Source organism: Phalacrocorax aristotelis, chromosome 9 (assembly GCF_949628215.1).
Source record: "Phalacrocorax aristotelis chromosome 9, bGulAri2.1, whole genome shotgun sequence".
Taxonomy (NCBI): domain Eukaryota; kingdom Metazoa; phylum Chordata; class Aves; order Suliformes; family Phalacrocoracidae; genus Phalacrocorax; species Phalacrocorax aristotelis.
In genome coordinates, this window is record NC_134284.1 from 34,477,472 (window position 1) to 34,502,951 (window position 25,480).

Below are 25,480 nucleotides of genomic sequence, written 5' to 3' on the forward strand. Positions count from 1 at the left end.
TCAAGCTGGGCTGGTTTCATTGCAGCAGCACAGACAGACTGTGTATGCCTCTGACCCAGGGAGCTCTTACAGCAGAGAGAAAGCGTTGTGCTGCAGCTTTTTGCTCAAGCAGCTCCTCCAATTATTAAGGGAATAGCCTCAAAGAATCTAAGGAATCGCAGATATTCTGGGGGAAAAAAATCTGTTGGCTGAAAGTGACTGTGTAGAAAAAGAAAAGAATGAACTAGCGTCTTGATTCAACATGTCTGTTATATCAATCATTTACTCTGAGTGGGTAGCAGAGATATGATCTAATAGGTGCAGGATTCTTATTTCCTGTTAGAAGCTGAGCATACCTTTTGTGTGAAGTCAGAATGTTGTTATTTTGGTTTATTCACCAAATATTTTTATCAGCTAATTTCAATGGTAATGTGGCAAAAAGCATATAGGTTGTCATGTTTCAGACTATATCAACCCCTTTAAGATCTTCCAGTTCCTTTATAAGGCTTTATAGATATATTCTCCAAAACTTTCAAGCCTTGTGCTTTCTAGCAATGTGGTAATTTTCTCCCTGTGTTGCTCAAGTTCAGGTTCATACTTAGATATAAAAGTCATTTGTTTCCTTTGAGAAAATGCTAGTGTATGTACAGTTAATGATAGTACAATCATCATCAGAGTTTACTCTCTCACAGTCAAGAAAGAGAGATAAATTAGAATAAAATAGCAAGTGCCATCATCTGCTCTAGAAATTGGTGGTGAACTCTCAGTGATAAGCAGCTGGATCAATATCCACATTGATATTTAGGCATCTAACTACCCATGGATTTCACTGGGAATTCAGACACTTAATTAGGATTTAGTTTGAATATCTCTGTGCACCTGGCTCTATGCCTGGTATGAAGTGTTACTAGGATCAGCCCCCTCAGCTCATATACTCAAATCTGCCATGATCCTTCTGTAGGCAAGTCCATGTGCTCCCCAGTGACTTCAGTGGAGTCAGGAGAGCCTGGAGGCTGCTGCTGTGGAGCTCGTTTTAGAATCTAAGTTTTATTATGAATGAGGAGCTTTCCATCTTTTTTCTGGTATGTGTGGTGATTTCTTTGCCTCTAAGGTATCACAGAAGCAAAAGAAGTAATGGAATAGGTTAGCAAAATACAAGACACAAGCAGTAATTGTTTCAGTAACCAACTTTAAAAGGCCAGAACACTGAGTTTCCTTCAAGGCCACTTCCTTTCTCCTCTCTGGATTTAGAACCTGTCTGTAGGCAGCGCAGATAGTGTTAAGGCAGTGTAAATGTTTCCAGTGGAACAGGTTTGGAGTGACTTGAGTGACTGGCCTTGCTCAGGAGGCAAAATTGTAGCTAATACATCCCAAGGAGGAACCAAGGAGCTCTTAATGCCAAGCCAACCTTGCACTGACCTTGCCGCTGCACCATGACCTTGCATCTGGATGTATTATAAGATGTGTAAATAGACAAATGAGCTACACCTACCAAATAGTCCAGATCAAACTGAAGCATTGACGTATCCTGATTGTTATTCTTTCCTTCACCCAGCTTTGTGTCATCAGCAAGCTTTATCAGCAGCAATATTGTATCTTCCTCTGGCGTCTCTGAAATGTTATTGAATGGCACTGTCCACAGTGAGATCCCTGTGCTATGCCTTTTGGAGCTTGCAGGCTATGTTCTTTGCACCTTTGGACTCAATTTTCCATATGGAGTGGTTTCTTGGCCATGTTCAAGCCATAGACTGGGTGCTGAATCAGTTTCTATGAAGTACTATTTTAAAACTGACATTTTGTGAAGCATACCCTACAGATTTCTATTTATTCTGTCAGCTCCACTACTTCTAACAAAAAAAATTTCTAATCATGAAAATATTTTAAGCATTTAAGACTTGCACTCCATTTCAAGAGGATTGATACTATCTAAGTTGTGAGTCTTTGGCCTTATAACTGATCGCATCTCATCACAGCCTTGTCTTATCTGGAACTGATGCTGTGCTGACCCTTCTGTAGTTACCCACAATTCCTTAGTTTTATAGAAATGTTGGTACATAAATGGTTTTCTGCAAATCCCCTGCCTTTGCAAGATGTCTTAAATAAAAACTGTACTAGCTCAGAGCTCCTTGGACAACTCTTCAAAACTGTAAGCCAGGCATAAGACAGAATGGTTCCAAGTGCTATCAGGAACCCAGGGAGAGAGCAAGCACAGGCGCATTCATAAATACATCACATAACAGTGGGCATTATACCCATAGAACGTGTTTGTGGACTCAGCACTGAGCTTCTGGGCTGAAATCATAGCCTGGCTCTGTCCTCTCTAGGATGTTTCGAGGGCTGTAACAAGGCCTGTGGTAATCAGAGGGGGATCAGGGAACTTCCTCCATGTGTAACGACCCTGTATAATCTGCTATCTTCTGCTTCACGTCCAGAACCCAGAATGGCTCCAGAAGAAGATACTATAGCCTTGACCTGCTTCTACCAGGCTTCCATCCTTGTGTCGTGGCTGGAAAAGGACCACGCGTAAGACTGACAACGTCCGCACCAAAGTGGAGCTTTCTTTAAATACCTCCAAGGTTGGAAACCAAAGACTGCTGCAAGGTAAGAGGCCATAGATGAGAGAATCCTTTCCCGTATTTTCTCTGTGCTTTGGCAGTGTTTACCAGCTCAGCCTTTGTATTTCGAGTGTTAGAAGTTCAACTGTTTTGCTGGTTAGTGCCTTCTGCAGACATTAAGAAACCAAACTGCCGATTAATCTCCAAACAGTTAATGTACATTTCTAGAGGAGACGACTGAGAGAAAGGTGCACTATCTTTACAAGGAAAAAAAGGAAAAGCCCACTCAACAATTACTTTTCAAGACAAACATTTAGGCAATTTGCCAGAAAAACATAAAATGCTGTCCATCATCTGCAGTGTGCATCTTGCTCTCACAGCTTGTCCCAGCGACTGCTTTCAAGCTTTTGAATAAAACCTAGAAAAAGTTGTATTTCAAGGAATAGCCCTGGAAAGCTTTGATTCATTGCTTGTGTTCAGGATTTGTGAGATGTACTGTAATTGCATATGTTATTACTCTTGCAATATTTTGTATTACGTTACTGCATGTTTATAGACCAAAACTTTATAGACAGATAGAAAGCAGCCTGAGAAGGAGGGGAGACATAAATCAAGGTATAAAACTGCCCTGAAAAATATTTTATGTTTCACTATATTGACCTGGAATTACAGGATAAAGACATTTTCCACTGGTACACGTTCTTTTCTTGCTTTCTCTGTGTGTCTGTTTCAGGCTTGTTGGAGTTCTTCATTAAATCCAGAATCTGTATCAAATGAGCTGTAGTATGCTGCAGCACATAAAGGTTTCAAAGCAACAATTACTCTATTATTTCAGCAGAGATTACCTGTTTGAAATGAAACCCACACCGAATCCTTTCTGACCTGGTCCTTATTGTGATACTGATAACAAGCCACACTTTCCAGCCTTTATCTTACCTCCTACAGGGTAATCTTTTCTTCTGGAGCTTAATTCTGCTAATAGCACCCTTGACTGGTTGCCAGACAACAAACACAAGCAGGTGAAAAATGAATGGCTCCAGTCTGACCGCTGATAACTGCTAGAGACTTTTTATTCTCAGAATTCCCTCCAAAATATACAAGTTGACCGGTGGACAATCAATTACATTCCTTGTATGTTTCTCCCTCCTTCAGGCTGGTTATTCTTTGAAAGAAATTGTGATGATCTTTTCTACAGTTTCAGATTCTTTTTTTTTTTCCCTCCTCCAAACAACAGTAAATAGTAATTCCAGATGGTAGAAATTACTTTTAAATTAAACCAGTTGATACAGGGAACGTATGCTTATCTAATTCCCCTGTTTTAAGTGGTAACCATACGATGGAAATGGGTAAAACTGATGTGCAGTGAAGGTATGCAAAATAGTTTGAGATTGTAAAATGCTTTTTCCCCCCCTTTTCTGATTTACTGTCCATGAAAATGAATTATAGACTCGTGAAGAAAACAGAAGTTTTTATTTGCTGAACTCAATAGGCTGCTTTCTGGGGACTTGAACTCTGCAAAGTGCTGAAAAAAAGATTACTGCATTCCACTGACAATTTTTCTGTTTGAACCAAATGGGAGGGATGACAGTATGCTGTGCTCTGCCCTTCTGCTTCCCAAAGAAAACCTCAGGAACTGCTCATTGTTCCTCTGCTGTGTGCGGAAAAGTCAAGCCCTGAAGCACATGCTTAAAAACTTCACTAAAGTATGCATTTGAGCCCAGACTTAGCTTTAATTGGCTTCTCTTAAAACCAATGAGTGCAGAAGATCCGTAGCACCTTGCAGGTTCGGGCCGTATGTGAATCAAAGCCATAATCAGAAGGAGGATGGTGCAAATGGACCTCGCTTCACCCAAATCAGTGAACATGCATTAATTTACACCAGCTGAAGATTTGGTGGGGACTCATTTGTTTTTTCCAAAGTGATTTTGCTTTTACCATTTGAGTATATGATTATAAAGTAACTAGTTAGCGCTGAGGGGGAATGTAGTTGGCTTTGCTGGAAAATATAAAAGTATCCACTGTTCCTTCAGGGAAATCATTTTAATAGATAACAGCATGTTGTACAATGTTTCATCAGTGATATTTAGATCTAAATTAGGAGCAGTTGTGAGATGGGTTGCCGATTTTCTTGTGATAAAAGGGAAATAGTTCAAGAAATATAGACCAGATGTTATCTTAATCCAATCCTCATGTACAAGAGCACACTATGAGACAGTAATAATAGTCCCTTCTACCTGTTTCTAATTTTCCTGCTCTGAAACACCCCCTGTGAAAAATAGATTAAACCAACACATCATTTATGAATCGGCACTAGGCGGGTTTGAGTTTGTATGGAATGCAGCATGCGTGGCACAGACTGGAGGGTGCAGCCGCTAGATTTTGATACATGTTTAAAAATGCTCGTTTGACAGTAACGTTTAAGACAACAGCTCTTAGTGATTTAAAACGAGAGTAGCCAGTTTGGGTTTGAATCAGGCTTTTGGTTCAGCATATCCCTACACAGTTTCAAATTTGTCATCAGTGTTTCTAGGCAGTATATGTTATACAATCCTCAGCGGGCCAAAAAAGAGGGGGTTGATCCTCAGCTGCTGTAAATCAACACTGATCCATTGATTTAGATGGAACTACACTGATTTGTACCATCTCATGGTCTGGACAAAGTGTATTAACTTTCCCCATGAAAATCCTTCACAACAAAAAGCTCCATTCACAGTCCTACTGGATAAGCAGTAACTAATGTGTCTCTGTTCTCGTAATAATGTTTAATACCTGCATCATTTCCTACTTGCTGGGGCAGGCGAAACATTACTCTTTGCTTTGACGTAAGAAGTTGAGTGCTGCGCATTTGTAATATTTGGGACAGCTTTTTCCATAACTCCCTGTCTGAGCTAAAACATTTTGCTGGAATATTCATGTCTCTTGGCATCAATATGCCAAGGAGGCATTTGGGCAGCTGTCTAGCGACTCAGGAGACAAGACTTTTATTTTCCTTTGAGGAGCACAGTCATATGAAAATACTTTATTCAGCAATATTCAGAACTGTAAGAACTACTGGGCTTTTTTTTTTTCCACCGAAAATAGCAAGAGCTGTGAGGATAGCAATAATACCGACAACAGCGTTAAAAAGACTGCTTTATCTAGAGTAGACACCTTCACATTTTGGACTTTTCCAAACTATTTTTCAAGCAGAGTAAAATCCTGTTTTCCAGATCGGATATTTTCATATTTCTATGAACAGAGGAAACAAGAGCAGGCGATGAGACAATTAATCTTCAGAGACTGCCCACACAGCTGGCTGTCTGCTGCAAGGACTGTGCAGGGATGGAACCGAAGCTTTCCTTTTGAAACTAACTCCTTTGCTTGTCATTTATTTTTTAAATCAATGAGTAACATTGCAAATAGATTCACCCCTCTGCTGTTTTGTGGGTTATTTGTTTTATTTTTCCCAACAGCTTTAAAGATAAATGGGCAAGCTTGCGTTGGAAAGAATGGCTCTGAAGGGCCAAGGGTGGCTGCAGGCTCACACTGGAGAGCTGGAATCTCATGGATTCCCATAAAAGGTTCATAATCTGACTGTGCATCTATGAAGAGTCATGGGTGATGTATCAACACATTAGGGAAAAAGTGTTCAGTATTTTTCAGAATATTTTCATCGTGTTTTAACCTGTTAATCCAACAGCTGTCACTTTATTTATATTGTGTGTGTACCTCAAGGCCCTGCTTATCTTTTGAGGGTCTAGCTTTGTTCAGCTCTGTACAAATGCGTGCACTGAAATTCTCTTGAGTCGGGCAGTGTAGTAAGATGAGACAGGTAGGTGATAAAGGAACAGGAGGGGATGGGATCATAAAGGAACGGCACAAGAAAATGCAAAAATAGAGTCTGAGTTGTCACATGCCCTGGACTGCTCACATCAGTGGGAAAGCTGTCATTTGGGATAAGAGTGCTTCAGAAATATAGACGGGAAACTTGATGGATTAAAGGAGTTAATGAGAGGAAGAAAAATGTGGAGTGGTTGAAAATAGTTATAGGAGAGAGAATTCACCTGGCAGACAACCTGTTGATTGGGAAAGCTTGCAAGGCTGCAGCAGCAGAGATGAATACACACATCTAATCAAAGTGCAAAGTGCAGTTTTGAGCTCTCAGTGCTAAAAGGCACCGGTGGTGGTAGTAGTGGGGTATGTAGGTTAATACTGAAAGCGTGTTATTAGTAATGACCGAAGACCTTTAGCCTCCTGTCCAAAATCCTTTTTTACTGTATAGAACGGGAAAGTAAACTCTATCATGTTGGGCTATTTAGTAAGCTATTAGTGCATTCATCTTTTCATCATTTGACAGGTGGAAGTAGTAGTCCAGCTTTTAGTTTTAATTATAAGGGATTCCAGATGTAGAATAGGACATAAATTAAAACCAGATCTACTCATATGTCTTTTCAAAGTAAGCCAACTTCAAGGTATCTGCTTTTCATTTCAAAATGTTATTAAAGCTATTACTAAGAAATTCATAGTCTTAGCATGCTCCAATAATTGACACCTTTAAAATGACTAAACAGATTTAGAGTGTGCAGAAAAGTAAATTTGTCTTAGAGAATGACTCTAATCATCCATTTACATATAATGGACAAATCAGTGTTTGCGTTTTGGAAGGCTGGGTGAGCAGTCTGTCTAGATGGCTCTTTCCGACAACTCCTCCAGCCTGGCCTGGCCGCCGGGTGTTAGGTTGTTTCCGTGATTATGCTACTAGGCAAGTGAAGATAAAGAATTAAGGGCTGATCCAAAGCCAGTGAAAGTCAATGGGAGTCTTCTGATGAGCTTTCCGTCATAATCTCCTCCTCTCATGTTGATTCAAGCTATGTTACATTATGTTGGAAGTAGCTTTTTTTTTTTTTGAAAGAAAATTAAATCCAGAACCATTTGTTTTCCCAGTGATAACATTCTTAAACCCCTAACTGTGTAAAGAAACCTGCAGATTCTGTTCTAAAAAGCCTTTCTTTCCCCAAGACCTATTCATCTAGTGATACGTTACAACCATGCAAATAACGCTGTACATCTGACTTCATAAAAAGTCTGAGGTTTCCAATAATTAGAATGATAGCTGGCAAGTCTGATAAATTAGAGAAATAACTTGTTTGGTGTAAACTGAGCCTGTTTCTGAGGCAGAAATGTTAGGCTTTTATCCTCTGGAGTGTGATTGAAAGGGTGAGAAGTTAATTTGGCAGCTTCGCTTCTATGGTTTCATAATGTTTCTCCTCCCCCCTCCCCTCAGCTTCAGGGAAGGACTGTGATTTCAGTACTTTGCGCCTGCCCTCATACAAGGCAAGAGCATGACCCGAAACGAAACCCCTCTCCCCAGGGCACATCCTGAGCAGTAACAGCTTGGCTCAAGTGTTTCTTATGAACAGCCGTCCAGAGCACTTGATCTAAATCATGCCATTTCCTTCACAGTATGGCACAGTTAACAAGTCAGTGCATCAACACAATCTGCAGATGGCAGTTCAAAAGGTGCACGTTCCCCAGCAAGATAAAGGGCAATGAGTTCCATGGGTTAGCTCATTACTTGGATTCAGGCAGGGGCTCCGTAGGGGTGTGAGGGAGGAAAAGGAGGCAGGCAAACCTTGAGAATGCATGTCTACACAAATAAAGCCAGCATTGCAAGAAGCATGTTATTGAAGTAAAGTGCAAACAGCTTGCAAGAGCATGGCTTCCTTCAGAGGTGGCTTGCCTCGCCTCCGAAAAGCAAGAGGAAAAGGGGAGTGAAACACGTGCCCATATGCAGTGCCTGTGCGCCTTCGCTTATCTGCAAGGCCTGGAAAATATGACACCATTTCCTAAGCAAAGCCCCAAAAGTCAGGAGAGACAAGCGAGCTATCGGCAAGGGCCGCGGCTCGTGGTTGCTCCGCATCCTGCTTGGGAAGGAACCTGTTTTCTGGAGCGTCACAGAAGGGCTTCTAGAGAGCAGTGTGCACTCCTGCACAGGTTACATTAGAGCTAAGCATCCAGTGAAGAATCTCTGAGACATATTAGTCCTTTAGACTTCAAAACAAGCTTAAATTGGAACCATATTGCTGGAATACTTCTTAGCTAACATTTATATTACTTCAGTTACCAAATCCAGACTAAGTCCCAGGACTCGGCAGGGGAGGACATAATATATTAGGAAGTAAGATGGGGGTGTGCACTTCTGGCCTCCTATTTTATATAAATGTACAAAAAGTTTCCTCACACTAGCAAGGAAATGACTACAAGGCCCTAAAATGCTGATTTCCAGCGGCAAACGAGGGAAGTCCGCTGCCCCTCCTCCCCTCTCTCCCCTGACCATTCTGTGTGTGCCATGCCTTGGGGATAGTTTGGATTACTTGGAGTAAGACTGTTGCATAGAAGCTCAGGTATCAGAGCAGATAATTATACACATATAGCTAGATACAGCAAAGGTCTCAGTGAATTGTCAGAGGATGAGATACATCTCGGGAGACCAAACAAGCCTCCCCTATACTGATCTTTGTAAATGAATCTCTTTGGGAACTATCAAGATGGTGCTTTACCACGATTTTCACTGCTGAGGAAAAAGGAACTCTTCCAAGCTGTTTGTTTTCCAGGTTGTATGGAAAGCTGGCGAGTGAAGATTTTTTTTCTTTCTGAGCTTATGTTAGTATGAATGCACTGAAAGGCGCTAACATATGTGCTGATCTCTGAGTTCCTGCAGCAGAGAAGTTCAAGGCAGGTTAGGCAATGGAGGAACAGTAACCCCCCCTCCTCTCCCCATAACTTCAAATCTACAAAGGCTGACTTTCCGGTGAACTCCCTGGTCTACATCGCAATTCTTTTGGAGAAACCGTGCTAAAACTGGGAAGGGCAAATCCTGAGTGGCTGCTAGGCGGAGGTGTGTTGAACTAAGTTCATTCTGTGTGTGATTTGATTGATTTAGTAGAGTTATGCCAGAGAGAAATTTGGCCTCAGGCTTTTGGGTGATGTGTCATGTTTCTTTATTTAACTTACCGAACAGGTGCTTAGCAACAGCATCTTCCACTGGTTTATCCAGAAATCTTCACTTTTTTCTTTCATTAGCCACTCTTTAATATCCGTCCAAGCTGAGCTGATTTAAAAACTAAGCCAAGACTTCAGGCTATGCCCCACTAGGACACACAGGTATGCAGCACGTTTCACCAGGCCCTGTATCCATTTATTTCTTAAGAGTGCCTGCTAATTGCTGTTTTTCTCAACTCAGCGAGATAAACGAAGGATAGAGAGATGTGAGTCTCAGAGATTTTTCTGGATTTGGTGAGTTCAACCTTAAGCCAAAGCAGCTGAAGAGGACTTCAATGGTAAGGAGCTGAACTTCATTTCATTAGAAATGTTCCAGCTTCTGCTGAGATTGGCAGAAAACAAGTGAGCCCCAAAGGTTTCAGGCCTGAGCTGACAGGTAGATGGCTTCAGCAGCGATTCAGGTTGTTCACAGCTGCTGCACAGTGTGACTTCTCTAAACCACTTTTTAAAAGCTGCAGTTTCTGTACTGGAAGCATCTTTGCCCAGACAACAGGGGTAGGACATGCACATCTCTTCAGACACCACAAAGCAGCTATTTATCTCTCCCTGTTGGGCAGCAGCCTTCAAAGTACTTTCTCTTTGCCGCAGAGTGCAGTGCCCAGAGCACTTTCAGTGAGGTGGCTTGAATGCAGTAAGGTTCTGCCTCGGTTACATAGATCCTGCTTCTCTTTCAGAGGCATCTTTGGTATCTCAACAAGGTATTGCATGGTGCTGTGCTGTGCATCGTGTGTACCAGGGTTGTAAGAAATCCTATTTTTTCTCTCCCTTTTCCAGCTTCTCTTGAGAAGAAACGAGGAAGGAGAGATGAGCTTTCACTAATGCCCTGGTGTGGAGCAGAGCTTGCCATCCTGTGCGGATGGTGGAGGGTCCTGTTCATGAGATCTATGGCAACCACAAGCTGCCTAATCTCTCATCTCTGTGGCTGTATCCTTCACAGCCACTGCTTGCAGAGAAAATGTTGTTTGCTTTCTTACGTTACACCTTAAGTTCAGCCCAGTAAGGTACACCTGACAAACAAATGTGTGTGACTTATGAAAAGGATTATATGACATGGTTGCTTGTAATAGCAGGAAACAGAACTTAGTGAATTAAGTCCCTTCCATCTTCATCTTCCTGTGCTTTCCCTCCTAATGATGGATGTCAGAGAAGTATATGGTTTATTCTGGTAGTTCTTACTGATCAGCATGCTCATATTTCTTCAAACTGCAGTGGAAATCTCTGGCGTTGAGTTGAAACAGAATCTCAGACCCTCACAGTGCCTTAGTCTCCCAGAAAGCATTCTGCATCTTTATCATGAAACATCAGTGTTATGATAGCACTGAGAAGCCCTGAGGATGGGGACTCCAGTGTGGAAGGAGCTGTATACTGAGACCTGAAATAAAGAGATTGATCTCACATCGGCAGCCTGCAGCAGAACGAGCACACAGACCTGGGTCTTCTGCCTCCCAGTCCCATGCTTTCATCGTGAAATCACTCAGTTCTTTCAGCTGGATCTCCAGGCTCTGTTCTGAGCGCTGTAGTTTCTCTGTCCCTCATGGAAACCCCAGGGCTGGGCTTCGCAGACTCTCTGCAACTCTATCCCTTTGGACTGTAATTGATTTGGAGTCAGGTGGTGCTGTAACATAACCCGTATGGAATTTGTTGGTGAAGTTTATGGCCATCCAGTTAAAAGAAAAAAAAGGAGGAATATAGAGGGGGAGTAGGAAGTGAATTGAGTTTGAGTTCTGGGATTTGAAGCTGTGGTGTTTTGCAGCCCAAGGAGAAAAGCTTGTAGGGGCCTTGGGTGTGGAGAAATCTATTACCAGCTCACGCACCACAGTCCTGCTCAGCCTGGCCATAACAGCCTGTGTATATACAGAAGAGTCTACAAAGAAATGCCAGTGTTCTGCTCTGGTCAGCCTTTGAGCCAGTATGAAAAAGTGGAGAATTGCAGAGGGAATGCAGGGGATACTTCAAAAAATGGAAAAAAAAAAAAAAAAAAGGAAAACCATAATTGCCCTTTACTCACTCCACACTACCTGACTGTGTGGCTGCAGTAAGTCACTGAAATTCTGTCTCCCCTTACCTAAATTTCCAGGGCTTTTGTGAGGCAAAGAAAGATATTCTGGTGTGGCTCCTGGGTGCCCTGAGGTACTGCAGGCAGCTTCATGTTATTTGCAGATGAACAGCTGATTCTAGATTGAAAGTCTCGGAATTAACTGGGAAGATCTCCACTGACAGTACCGGATTTTCTGATTTGGCAAATTCATCTGGGATGGTAGAGATGACAGGCCAAAAAATTGTTCTTTCTGTGACAAAAGGATCCCTTTCACAAGGTTTTGTTCAGTTATCCCTGCATTGCTTAAATAAAAATAAACAGAGTGAAAAAGGCTGCTGCGAGAGCTAAGATCATGACCGCATGTAATATTTTGTAAAGCGAACACTCGTAGCTTTGCTGCAGCCATGGTGATTTACTGATACAAGGGAAGCAAAGTCTATGCGAAGCAGTAATATTTGTCAACAGGCCCATTTGTACAGCTAGAAGAAAAATGGGCAGGCCTTTGAACACACAGTCTAGGTATTAGTGTTACTGCTGTCATTAGTGTAATATAGGATCTTTCCAGGAGGAAGAGAGGAAGCCAGTTTTCACGCCAGACTGGAGGCAGACTGTTCCTCTCTCTCTCTGGGCTATTGAGCAGTCCTCATCTTGCACAAAATACTGTCTTATAGAGTGGCTTTGGAGAGCCATCCTGCTGCTGCCATGAGTGGAAATATCTCTCTTGTATGCAAGTGAAGTACGGAGGATAGAAAATAGCAGTTGAGGAGAGAGAAAGTTTGCCTTTAAGCACTTTAAGCTCTGAATAAGGTGTGATATCTAAGTTGCATCAGCCAGACAGACATCCCAGGAGACCTCAGGTCCTTGGTTACTCTCCTGTGGCACATTTTTTTCCTTTGCCCCTCAGAGGCTCCTCCAGCCAGTACCAACAAGGGAAGATTTCCTGAGGAAGGGGTAAGATGTTTCAGTCCCTCTGCTAACACGACCTTATGCAGCATGTGCTGTGGGTCAAATGCCCCCCATAGACTTATGTCCTGCTGATTCCTTTCCTTGGGGCTGCCTGGTCCCTCTTTTCAACCCCACTCTGTGAAGTCACTCTCATATGTACTACACACACCAGGATCCCAGGGCAGAGCAGCCTTTGGGGTGATCTCTGCCCCCACAACATGTGTGTGCTGGTGTCCCAGAGCACTCCTGGACTATGTACTCTTTTCTGTGCTATGTTACCCTGTTCTGCCTCAGTGGAAAATGAGGTAGAACAAGGTTGAAACCAGACAATTTGTAGTGAAAAATTACCTCTTATAGAAATGTTCAGATCAGTAAATGAAAACAGTAATAGGGACTTCTGAATTAATCTATGGCTTTCTTAACAGAGGTTATAATTTTCTATTGCGTTTTGCTGGACACTTACCACATCTGTAGAATGCTGCTCCTTTGCTACTAAGCACCACCAGATTCTTCCACAGGGGTGATTTTTTTTTTTTTAAAGAGAAAATACTGAAGCCCCACGTGAAAACAGGAAACTCCATGATTTTTTTATAGTGAAACTTTTCCACTAGGGAAACATCCGTATTTTACAGTTTGCAAAATGTGTGGGACCATAAACTGTAAAACCACATAGAGAACCACAACTACTTTGTACTTTAAAAATAGACATAAAAGTAATTTCTCCAGAAAGAAGAAGCATATTTTTAAAGGTGAGTGTTTGTAGGGCTTATAAAAGCTATTGGTCTGTTCTTGGAAACTGAATGATAATGTTTAAAAAAGGAAAAGACACAGATTGTGGTGAGTCTATTGCGACTGAATCATCTCTCTAGTATGTGCTCAACTGGACCAGCCGTAGTGCAGCTGCACGAGGATGTGAAATGTTCCCACCCAGCATGTAAGCCTCTGGTTCCCCACTGCACCCAGAGATGAGGGGACAGGAGAGATGGTGCACAGAGATGAGCAGGCGGGTGGTGGAGAAGGTCATGAAGAAATTCGGGCTATTTAATTTCTCCCACAGAGAACCAGCCAGCGGAGCTCAGCTGGAATGAGGGAAAAGCAAGCTGTTCAGGCCACCGGACTGCTGTGTTCCCCCCCACTCTGGAACAAGTGGTGAGCAGGGAAGGGGTCATACTTTACTCTTTTGGTTCCTTGGGGGTGGTGCAGGAATGACCACACTCGAGGCTTTAAGCCAAAACTCAGTCTCACACTACCGGCTGTGTCATTTGTAGTAAAAGAGACTGACACTTCTCTTTTCCTGTTCGGATCAGTTGGTTTGTAGCCAGGGCTGTGCAGGACCCGACAGGGCTGGTCTTTAGAGCTGCCCATCTGGGACATGCACGTGTGGCAGGATGGTTTTTAGCAGACACTCTGTGCCATGGGTCAGCACAGGGTTGTCATCGCAGGATGACAGGAGGTATTTCTCTGCTCCTGGGTGTGCTGTAAAGACAAGCAGCCACCATGATTGCCTGAGGCACGCGGTGTTTGAAAATGGGGCGAGGCATCCGGTGTGTGAGTGGCAAAAGGAGAGGTGGGGCTCCCTCAGCATCTAATGCTGGCTCTGGCTCTCTGTTGGTAAGATGAAAAACCAAGGGCAGGATACCTTCCTCAGCATGCCCAGGCATCTTGTCTGAATACTGAATTGGACTGGGACAGGTTCTAGTTCTAGACAAAGCAGTTGTCTTGGAGCTGGCAGATTCCTTGGCCCTGTTGCCTGTTCAGTGCATGCCAGATCTCTGGAGAGCCAGCGTTTCTGCTGCTGCTTCAGCGGAGAAGTTGGGGTGTGTGGAGGAGATGACCTTTCCCAGCAGCAGCTATCTTGCTGTCCTCTCCTCCTTTCCCAGCAGCAGGAGCAGCAAACCTTAATCTTCACAGTTCTTTTCCCTTTCCCTTCCTCCCAGGCTTTCAGCTCTGATTCCAGGCAAGAGGGGCCAGTTCCTGGCATAGCCTCCTCTATGGGTGCCAACATTCACTCTCATCTGTGTGGTGGAGGACACCTTATCTGACTCATAATTTGATAATGATATTCTGTTTATCAAAGTTTATCCTGCCATTTCATATGGATAGGAATGTACTTTTCCATGTGCTGCTCAGCGCTGCTGTTGTTGAATAGTGTAGTATTCCGGTCCACGGTTTGTTTACAGCTGCCTTTCATCTTCAATTATCCACTATATTTTAGCAGTGGATAACTGACTGATTCCTGTATTCAGGCCAAATCCTGCTTGTTTGGCTCATGTGAGTAATCTAAGGAAGTCTGACACTTTGTTCCCTGATCTGTCTGGGAATGCTTGCACGACAAGTGGTCCCCAGGCATGGGACCCATGAGCAGGAGTGGAGTTCTGAGGCTGAGACCCATCTTCCTTTCACCGCATAGGCACTGGGCAAATGCACCGGTCTCAGAGTGTGACTCTAGCTCTAGAAAGTCATCCTGTTCACGGCCAGCTGGATAACATTAATTTTTACAGGCCGTTGGTACACAGTGTGGAATATACCAGCTGCCTTTCCATTTTCAGGGAGGGGTGAGACGAGGCCTCGGGCCATTCCAGTTGGACAGCACTCCTGAAAAGGGCAGCTAGATGAGTTGGAAACATGCAAAGTGAAAAACTTTCCCAGTTCTTCTGTGCAGCTGTCATCATTAGCACAAACAGGCTGGTGCTGCCAGAGCTGCTGGGCTACCCACTGCTGAGACTCATTTTGTGTAAAATCACTGCCCTGCTCTGCTGGCAAATGTATTTCTTTTGGATGCCTGCATTTAGCTGAGCTGCGGAGTACTGGTAGTGGTTTATCTCATGATGGGGCTGCAGCCACTCTGTTTTTCCTACCTTTCTGGATATTTTTCTACCTTTCTCTACCTTGAAGAGATCTGGGATATGACCACTACAGAGGTCTGAACATGGACCAGGGCGTTGTATGTGACCGTACGTGAGCAAAGTATGTGAATTTAGAATAATTAATTTATTTATGTCCTGTGCCATCACCACTTCCACAATGGGGTCACCACCTGAGAGAGGAGAGCTGGCCCATGATACAAGCATTTCCTTTGGACCTGGGAGACACGGGTTCAGTTTTCTGCTCTGTTACAGATTTTCTCTGTGAACCTCAGAAAGTAACTTAGACCCTCTGTGATTCAGTGTCAGGTGTAAAATAGTGGTAATAGCCTGACCTTTCATTACTAACGCACATAAAAGAAAATGAATTAAAGAAATGTTAAAAGTCAGCCATTATTATGTTGAGAGCCCAAGGGAAAGGAGTATCTACCCTGAGGAGATGAACTAATTGGGAAGGACAAAAGTAAATGGATGAGGTAGTTTAGGTTTGGGAATGAAAGGAGTAGAGGTATGGACAAGGTGGGGCAAGGACATGTGGTTGCTGGAAAATATTTGGCAGACATGGAAGGAACAGGACGGTGTTGGAACTAGAGTCGTGGGGAGGGGACTGAATGGGAGAGCAGAAGTTGTAAAAAACCCCTAGAAAAAAATGCTGATTTTTGAAGAGAAACTGCATATTTCTAGAACAGTGTTTTGAGCACCTGGGCTAGAAAACGATGAAGAACAGGAGGGCGTTGTGGGCTTGGTAGCTGCCCTCCATACGCACGCTGAGGTGGCTGCAGGAAGATTTCCTGCCCTGCTCACCAGGATCACTTGGGCTTGTTAACTGAAACAACGCTGTAAATGTTCCAAGCTGAGCTGTTTGTCCCCGGGCTCTATCTTTGTCTTCTCTGTTGGTTTACTTGCATTCTTCTTGAACAAAGTCCTCATTGTCTGCTTTTACAAAATCTAAATATTTTGGGGTGTAAACTGGCAGTGTCTGGGTAGAGCAGTGGGTTTACGGTTTTGGATGTTGTGCAGTGTTTGTAAATAAAGTTACAATGCAGACAGCAATAGAAATCATGACAGTTAAGAGCTCTGGTGCCTGGACTGAGCAGTTTGGCTGGGCTTTGGCCATCTCTGTGGGCTGTAAAGACAAGACAGCCTCTTAACAACTGCTCCATGGGTCACTTGTGTGAGCCTCATAGCTTCCAGCTCTACCTATCTTTTCCAACCTAGGGAGGGTCAAATGTAATGGCAGTCTTTCAAAAGGCTCTACTCAGGATCCAGGGGACTACAGAAGTGTAATACAGATGTTTGTATGGACAGGTTAGTAAAAATAATGGACACATGAATAAATATAACTTACTTGGGAAGAGTCGACATGGTACTTGTGAAGTGAAGTCCTATCTTACCAATGTCTTGGAGTTCTTTGGAGGGATCAATGAACAAATGCATAAGGGTGATCTGATAGATGTAATCCACCTGGGAATTCCAAAAAACTTTACACAAAATCTCCCACCAAAGGCTTTTAATGAAACTTTGCAGCCATGGGATAGGAGAGAAGCTCTTTGCATGGATAAATAATGAACTTAAAAGAACAGGATACAGAGAGTTGAAATAAATGGTCATTTTTTGCAGTGAGGGAAGTTCACTAGTGGAGCCTTGAGCTGGGGCCTGTGCTATTCAACATATTCATAAGTGGTCAAGGGAGGAGAAAACAAACAGTGAGAAAATCTGGTGGTGAGGCAGGATTTAGCCAGGGAAATAAGGTTGTTGATAGATAGTGAAAGAATGTAAAAGAGCTTGCAAGGCTGAGTGACTGGTCAACAAAATGGAAGGTGAAATTCAACAGACATAAGTGTGAACAGATGCACACTGGGAGAAATAATTTGGCTTTGCATTTAAAGTGAGGAGCTTTCAGCTGACCACTGCTACTCAGGAGAAATATGCAACGACCACTAGTTTTCTTGGATACCTCTGAAAATGTCAGTTCAGTGCTGCATAGCACTTAAAAAAATCCCAAATCATATGTCAGGAATTACTAGGAAGGGACAAATCATATGTCAGGAATAACTAGGAAGGGAGTGGAGATGAAAAGAGAAGAACCTTACGCTTTTATATAAATCAATTTATTGCCTACCCATTCGGTGTGATGTACAATTCTGGATCCTCATCTTGAAAGAAATATACCAGAACTAGAAAACCTTCAGAGAAGAACAACAGGGCTGATAAATGCTGGGGATGGCGGTTAGGATTTTTTAGTCTGGAAAAGCTACGAAGACTGACTGATGCAGAGAGTGTCGATAGGGATCAGCTGTTCAGAGAATCACAGAATCCCAGGTTGGAAGGGACCCCAGGGATCATCTAGTCCAACCTTCCTAAGAAGAGCACAGTCTAGACAAGATGGCCCAGCACCCTGTCCAGATGACTCTTGAAGGTGTCCAACGTGGCCGAGCCAACCCCTTCCCTGGGGAGATTATTCCAATGGTGACTGGCCTCACTGAAAAATTTCCCTCTGGTGTCCAATCGGAATCTCCCCAAGAGCAACTTGTGCCCATTCCCCCTTGTCCTCTCCATGTGACTCCTTGTGAAAAGGGAGTCTCCATCTTCTTTGTAGCTGCCCCTTAAGTACTGGTACATGGTGATGAGATCCCCTCTGAGCCTCCTTTTCTCAAGGCTGAACACTTCTCCCAGCCTATCCTCGTATGGCATCTTCCCAGTCCTTTGATCATCTTGGTGGCCCTTCTGTGGACCCCTTCCAGCCTGTCCACATCCTTTTTGTATAGCAGGGACCAGAACTGTACACAGCACTCCAGGTGTGGCCTGACAAGCGCTGAGTAGAGCGGGATAATGAGTTCTTTATCTCTGCTGGTGATGCCCTTTTTGATGCAACCCAGCATCCTATTGGCCGCCTTGGCTGCAGCAGCATGTAGCAGTGCAAGGGCTAGAGGGCGATAGGAGCAAATTTATCTAATGGGAGTCCTGTTCAAACCAGACAACAGAGATGGGTAGTTCATCACTGGAGCTCCTTGTCATAAGATGTGTAGATGGATGCAAAAATAGTTTTAAGGGAGATTGTATGAATAGTTAGAAGAGAGATCTGTGAAATGTTTCTAAAGAGGAGAACCATGAAAACCACTAGGCTGAGCAGAGTTGGAAGTTGGAACAGCATTCAGGCAAGTATCATAAATGATTGCCCTGTTCTTACTTTCCTGAGTGTCTCCTCAGTATCATTACTGGGAAAAGGATATTTGTGCTTGCTCTGACCCAGTATGCCAATTCTCATGTTCTCTCCTATATGCACTTTATAGGCAAACATCCACTGGCCATTCAGATTCACATATAGCATTGTACTTCAGTAGAGCAAGGTCTAATATCTGGGGTGAGGAGGCAGTTCAGCTCTGCATCTTAAATTCAAAACAGCATAATCTCTGAAGTTTTTCCACCTTTCTAGGGTAGAAAGTAGGCTCTCTACACCTCATAAAGAAGTTCAAAGGATGTTGTCCCTGAGAAACTAGACAGTATGGTCAGTATTCTTGAAATAACAGTTTCCTGATGCACCATTATTTGCTATTGGAGGTAACAAAATATCACTGCTTTTGTTCTGGGACTAAACTTTTAGCTGATTGTATCTTGGCTTCTTTCACCAGTGAAGACTAGAGACTTCTCCCTGTGGAGACTGGAGATGTTATCCACATTCCCTCCAATTCATCTTAATTCAGAAGGCTAGCACAAGAACATGCTAAGAAGGCTTGGAGAGTCTTTGCTACCCAAAACAGTTGGTTTTCTAATCTGCAAAAAGTAATGATCTATCTAATGCTGGTTCTTTTCATTGAGGATGTGATATCACCATAACATAGCTGGATTTTTTATCCTCATTTCCACTGTTTCTACTCCACAGTTTAGGCAGTAAGTGGCTAACTTCAATGAGGCAAAGTGAGCCTGTTCTTGAAGTGCATAAAATATCCTCCTTAGCTGGAAAGATTAGAACAGTATACCTTGAAGATAAATAAAAGAAATTTTCTATCCAGGCTTGTTGCCATCTGCCATTTCCGTCTAGAAGGCAGATTCAAAACATCTGAGAATACCTGCTGAAATTGTAATGAGCCTTTGGTGAATTCAGTAGTTTCAGCTGGCAGCTCCTTGAGAAATGCTCAATATTTTCACACCTCTGTTAAAAAGGTCAATAAAAGGCTTAAAGAGGACTTACCTGCAAAGGAATTGTTCTCCTCTGAGCTTTACTTGAATTCTGACAATACTCATGAGACCTTTTTTTAGTTGTTACACTTCTATTCTCTTTTTTGATTGTCCAGCAATGCTAATTTCTTCTAAGCAACAACAAGGAAGAGTGGAGGGAAAATCACTAATGGTAGATCTCTTTCATACTGTTTTTTTACAGAAGAGATGTTTTATTAAGACTCATTCTGAATTCCTGTCCAACAAAATAACAGATTTCCACCATAAGTATTCAAGTAGTAAGCATGCCAGTTGTTTTTGCTGGAGCTATGAAACATCCGGGACAGGAGCAAGTTTAATAAACTGGATATATGTGACACACCAACACTTTAATTAACTGGATTATGCAGTTTAGATCCTGTCCATGTTGCCTACTGGAAAATAAGAGAGACCAAGCCTTTTCAGTAGTAAGAATCTTGATTTTGGCTTCCATATGTATCTAGAGTGGACGTTACCTGTCAGACTTCCAGACATCCAGGGAACACTGATGCTTGTTTCACTAGGAGGGCTTAGGCCATAGGGGAGAAAAATCCTGGAAGAAAATTCTGATGTTGATAATTTCTCAATTTTAATACGTTCATATATGTCATATCATCATCAAAGCATCCAAGCTGCTACAGACTTGAGAAGAAAGTTTTACAGCCATTGAAACACCCGGGAGTATGCAGAGGAATATACTTGTGATTTATAATCACTGGAGAAAGAAAAAACAGTTCCTTACTTGTACAGTAACTGTTAGCAATGTGCTAGACACAAAATCTCTCCATAGCTTGCTCTCGGTTCTCTGCGCTGTAGATTCTACATATAACTTACAGATCCAGAGGAGATGCCCTCGCAATTTATAATCAGGACATTTTTTTTTTCATTCCTGCTATTTTTTCACCCACAAAAAAGAAGATTTACCATCCCCATCTGGGTTTTGAATATCTCAACAACTTTCCACGTCTTTTCAGCACTCCTCCCTAATACCTCATTACAGAGTTGGTGGCAAGATACTGTCTTTCATCTGCTCATTTGTTCACTTCACAGAAAGTACCTCAAGTTCTCTGTAAGGATATCTCACTAGGATTCTAGTATGGGTTTTTCCCTTTGACCTCTTCATAGCCCTCGGGCATCCACCAAGTATTTTGTGGTCATGGTAGCTCATCTGAAGCGACAAATACAGATCCAGCCATAAAGATATTTCTATAGGCACTGCTATCCAAGAGACCTCAACTGCCTGTATGGATACAGAGAAGCAGAAGTAGAATCCATGTGGACAACACATCTTGAACTATAATTACCATATGGTAAATAGCCATTCTTTATTGTATTGTCAACAGTCAAGGAACATGCTCGGATCTGGAGGCTTGGGGTACTGCTGACAGAGTTAATGGATGAATCTTAGGGGAATACTCTTTTTCCCACTTGACACTCAAGTCACTTTTCTTAATTGTAAAAACATCTGTAAGAAGAACTGAATGAGTTGTAGGCCTTGACAGCTGATCTTCCCATGAGTCATTCCACAAAGACAAACTTGTCTTAAACTTGTCCTTTATCTTCATCCAAAGCATTTACCAAGAGGAGTGTCTGAATTTTGCTTAAATTTTAATATTCAATTTCAGATTTTCCATTCAAAGCCTTTGCTCCAGAAAGAGAAGGGAAGCTTCATATTGTGGCAGTAATAAGGTTTTAAGAGTTATTTTGGATAGAGCCAGGGTATTTAGGAAGGCACTTCAGGCTTTTTTACCTTTCTGCATAAGGTTTAAAGAAGAAAGCTGGTTTTGTTCGATTTCAGGTTGATATGAATTAGCTTCTGCACGAAGAGATGTAGTTTTTGCTTGCATGTTAATAGTTACAATGGGGCCACATGGAGACGTTAACAGCAAGTTGTCTACACCTCATCTACTTGTCTAGCTTCCAAAATAATGAATGAAGAGAATTAAGGTGTGTCAGTCTCTTCCCATAACAGTTGCCTAAAACAACTCCAACTGTATGTTCCCTGAATTGCCTATTTCATTTGTTTTCCTGCCAAGCTCGGAGGTAGAAGTCTCCAGTGTAGGTATCTGAAGTGACTTCAGTAACCTTCCTCCATTACAGAGTTTGGTAGACCTTGTTCCTCAGAGCCTTTTCGCTTTCATTGCTGGGAGGCATCTCTGCAGTCTTTCCCAGTAGGTAGAAATTAAGCAGGGACTTCCTAATTTCAATTAGATTAGCTTGTCAAGATAAGATTGATAGTAAATTGTCTCAAAGTGTAAATACCTTCACAGATATGAAATACTTAGTAGAGTTTTTTAACCTATTGGAGAAATGCATACTGGAACCTGCTAGCTAGAAGCTAGGTATATTTCAACTGAAAATGAGGCCTTTTTTAATGAAAGGGGTGGTTAATCAGTAAAGCAACCCAAAGACTGTAGGAAAAGGATGGATAGATTGTCCATCTTTTGATGTCATCACATCAAGACTGGCTGCCTTTGTGAAAGGTATATGTCAGCCAGCTACAAGTGACACTCCGGTCAAACACAAATTATTGGGTTCAGCACAGGGGTAACCCAGTGAAAGTTAATGACCTGTGATATATAGGAAATCACACTAGATGATCTAATGGTTTCTTCTGGCCTCACACTCTATGAATCTATGAATATGTATCCTCTGAGGTTGACTGCTAATTATATTCCTAAACAGGGAAATAGGCAGAGGCTGCTTCAAAAGAAGGATTTATTTACTGGTATCCTTTGTTCTTTAGCTACATATTCAGATGGTTCACACCCAGCTTCTTTCCTTTCTTAATTTTGCTTTTTTTAAGGTCTGTGAGTGGAGCTGGAGCATTTGGGAAAGCATGGTTGCTGATAGGCTCCACTGTGAGAATTTGGTGCTGTGAGAAATGATTCACACAGTTCCGAAAAGGCGCTGCCTTCCAGCATGTTACCACATCTTGGCAGCATTTGAAGGGCACCCTGCAAGGATGAAGGGCAGAAGTGGTGATTCAGAGAGCCACAGCGAGTGGTACGAAACCCTTTATGGTAGAATACGAAAACACAAAAATACATATACTTCTTGTGTCTGGGGCTATTCAGAATATCAAGGGAGGTACAGCCCTCAGTAATTAGGCTCATGTGTGTATGTCTGGAGATGGCTGTTTTGGCTGCCTCTTTAGCAAAGTAAGGCTTTTCCCCACATTTATTTTCTGGAAGGACTCAGAAGAACTCTTAGAGCCTGTGACCCATCCTTGTGCCATGCCGGGGCTGCCCATGCATACTTACAACATCATGTTCCTATTGCTGGTTTTATTTTCCAATTGGGTGGGAATATTATCTTTAAACAGCCAAGAAAATGGAAACGACTGACTTAAAATCTCTTTCAAAATAATAATCAAGGAAGCAAGGGTGTTCACAGGAGGGAAGGATTAATAACTGGTGAAGAGGCAAGCAATCCGAGGGAAAGAAGTGACTATAGATTTGGGGAATGCTGGGGAAGTCCTGTCTGTTTACAAGCTCTGTTTATCCACACCTGTGGGTTAGAAATGCTGTCATCTGAGGAGTGGCCCCATATTACAAGAAGGTCAAGCACCAAGCAGACCTAATTAAAAGCTCATTACAAGAGACAATCTCCATTAGCATGCCAAGTTTCATGCAAATCCATTAGCACCAGGGCTCTCTTCGGAAGCTTTAAATTCCAGTCCTGTGCCCCAGGGACTGGAAACTGTGGCCGGTTAATTTGCCATTCTCAGTCTGTGAACATTAGGCACAGTCCTCTTACTTTCTGGATTATTTCACATTCCAGCAAATTAGTTTTATCCGTTCTGAGAACATTTTAACAAAGAAAGTTCTTTTGGCATCACATGGATAAAATAACAAGGGATAAAAGAATGAGCAGTTCCCCCAATCAGGAACAAATAACTTTAAATCTCTCCTGAAAATGCAGCCTGTCCTGTTATTCCCACCCCTCCCACCCCCCTTCCCTTCATTTATCTTTCGGCAGCCAGCTTTTTTAATTACGTTTCTGCAGCCAAATTCCCCTCCCTCTCTCTTTATGATGGTGTTCTCAAGAGCCATGTTTTTTCTTTATGCCATTGTATCAGAACTTGACTAAAGATCTTCAAACTTGTTAAGTATAAAAGTTGGTAAATGATACTATTGTTTGAGTTAAGGGTGGGGGGAGAAAGGGGAAGGCGGTTTATCTGGGGTGTCTGTAGGGAGGGGGAAGGTTTAAAAAAAGGAAAAGAAAAAAGGCTCAAATGAACTGAAATGGATCAAAGTAAACAGAGACATCTAAAAGCTTTTGTAAGTTAAAAGTGGCTATCTGTTGCAAGTCCTGCCTCATTAACTACTGATAGAAGCACTGTCTTGGCCTTCCAAGATATCTAACGCTGACCGCCTATAACAAGATGAACTCTGGGTTATTCCCTCTTGCCGTTCCCTGTGTTACCGCGCACAACTGCTTAACCTCAACCTCTCCACAAATGTTTATCCTCTCCGCTAGGCGCAGCAATGGGAGATCAGTCCCCAGACTCCATCAAAGGAAGAAACATAAGCTCAGAGAGGAGGAAGGAGTGGGAGAAAGAAGGAATATCCCCAAAGTCAGTGTCTTGCCTGGGTGTTTGGTTTGCACCATTTCGATATACCTTTTTCAAGGAATGAACAGAGTGAAAGACGGAGCTCAGCCTCCCCGTTCGGGGTTACAGTATCCCCCATGCTGTCCCCATTCGGTGGGGGAAGCAAGCTGAAACTGAGAGGCTTGTCTAGAGAAGCAGGGAGAGTGAGGAGGGATGGGGAGGGGGGAACACGATGGCTCTTTGACTAGGACCAGATAGGTCTCTGTGTAGAGTAATATTACAGCTCACTCTCTCATAAACAAGCTGCATGCCGGCTTCTAAAGAGCCCATCTGGCATAGCTTTGAGAATGGCAATAATTACAAGCTGATGATGGACATGGAAGAAAAGCCCTGCTGAGCTAGCTCATAAGGAAGTACAGGCCAGGACTGTAGGGAAATTACAGGCTAAAACCCTTTCTAGTTTAGGCCTTTTGGTGTTCTTAATCACAGACTTTAAATGTTGTAATAAACACTGTTGCGTTTTATTGACCAACTCCCATGACAGGCAAATCTTTTTTTTTATTTTATTTTATTTTTACTATTTGTTAGTTCAGAAAGCAGTTTGAGAACAATTGTTTCTTAAGACTGGGTCTGTAGATTTACTTCATGAAAAGTGATCCAAACAGCAAGATTCCCTTTTGTTACTTTTGCAGTTAAAAACAAAAACCCAAGAACAAAAAGGGAAAAGAAATATTTTAGAGTTCCACTTACTCCAATGCAGTACTAGATCACAGATAATGCTCACCGTTTTTGAGACTGTTGTTGAGGAATAAAGGATCTAAAATTAGTTGTTAAGTTTTTAAGTGAAACTCCTCTTGATTTCACTGGCTGTAGGATTTCACAGGAAAGAAGGCAAGCACTTTTTAGGTATGAGCAGTATGGGCCTGATCCTGTGCCCAGTGAAGTTCGTGGCATACTCACTGGCTCCAGTGGTCTGGAGCTTCCAGTGGAAGCTTAGAGGCCTCATCAGCATCTGTATTTAAGTGCACTCTTACTATCGTGACTCAGAGCAGTGTTTCTGAATAAAAAGGAAAATTTCAGGCTGCTGGGGTCACTGGGGCTCTGTTCCAGTGTCCCTTACAGGCATCAAACATCGTTTTCACAGTACAACATGTGAAATGTAAAACCCAGCAATGTTGATGCTCAGTTTAGGGCACCTGACAGGGTTGTGGTTTTCAAAGGAAGGTGTCTCTGGCACCAGGTTTCCCAAGTCTGGAGTTAAGAATCACTAAACTTTTGAGAATGTTACCACCTCTGTGTCTCTAAA

At 42.6% G+C, this 25,480-nt stretch overlaps 1 long non-coding RNA gene across 1 annotated transcript in view; it reads left to right on the top strand.

Moving 5' to 3' along the window:
• Positions 1-25,480, top strand: part of LOC142062191 (uncharacterized) — a 115,592-nt gene that overhangs the window by 24,417 nt on the left and 65,695 nt on the right. The window contains exon 3 of the long non-coding RNA XR_012662397.1: positions 2,412-2,580. This is a non-coding gene — a long non-coding RNA (uncharacterized LOC142062191). The remainder of the gene's footprint in view (positions 1-2,411; positions 2,581-25,480) is intronic.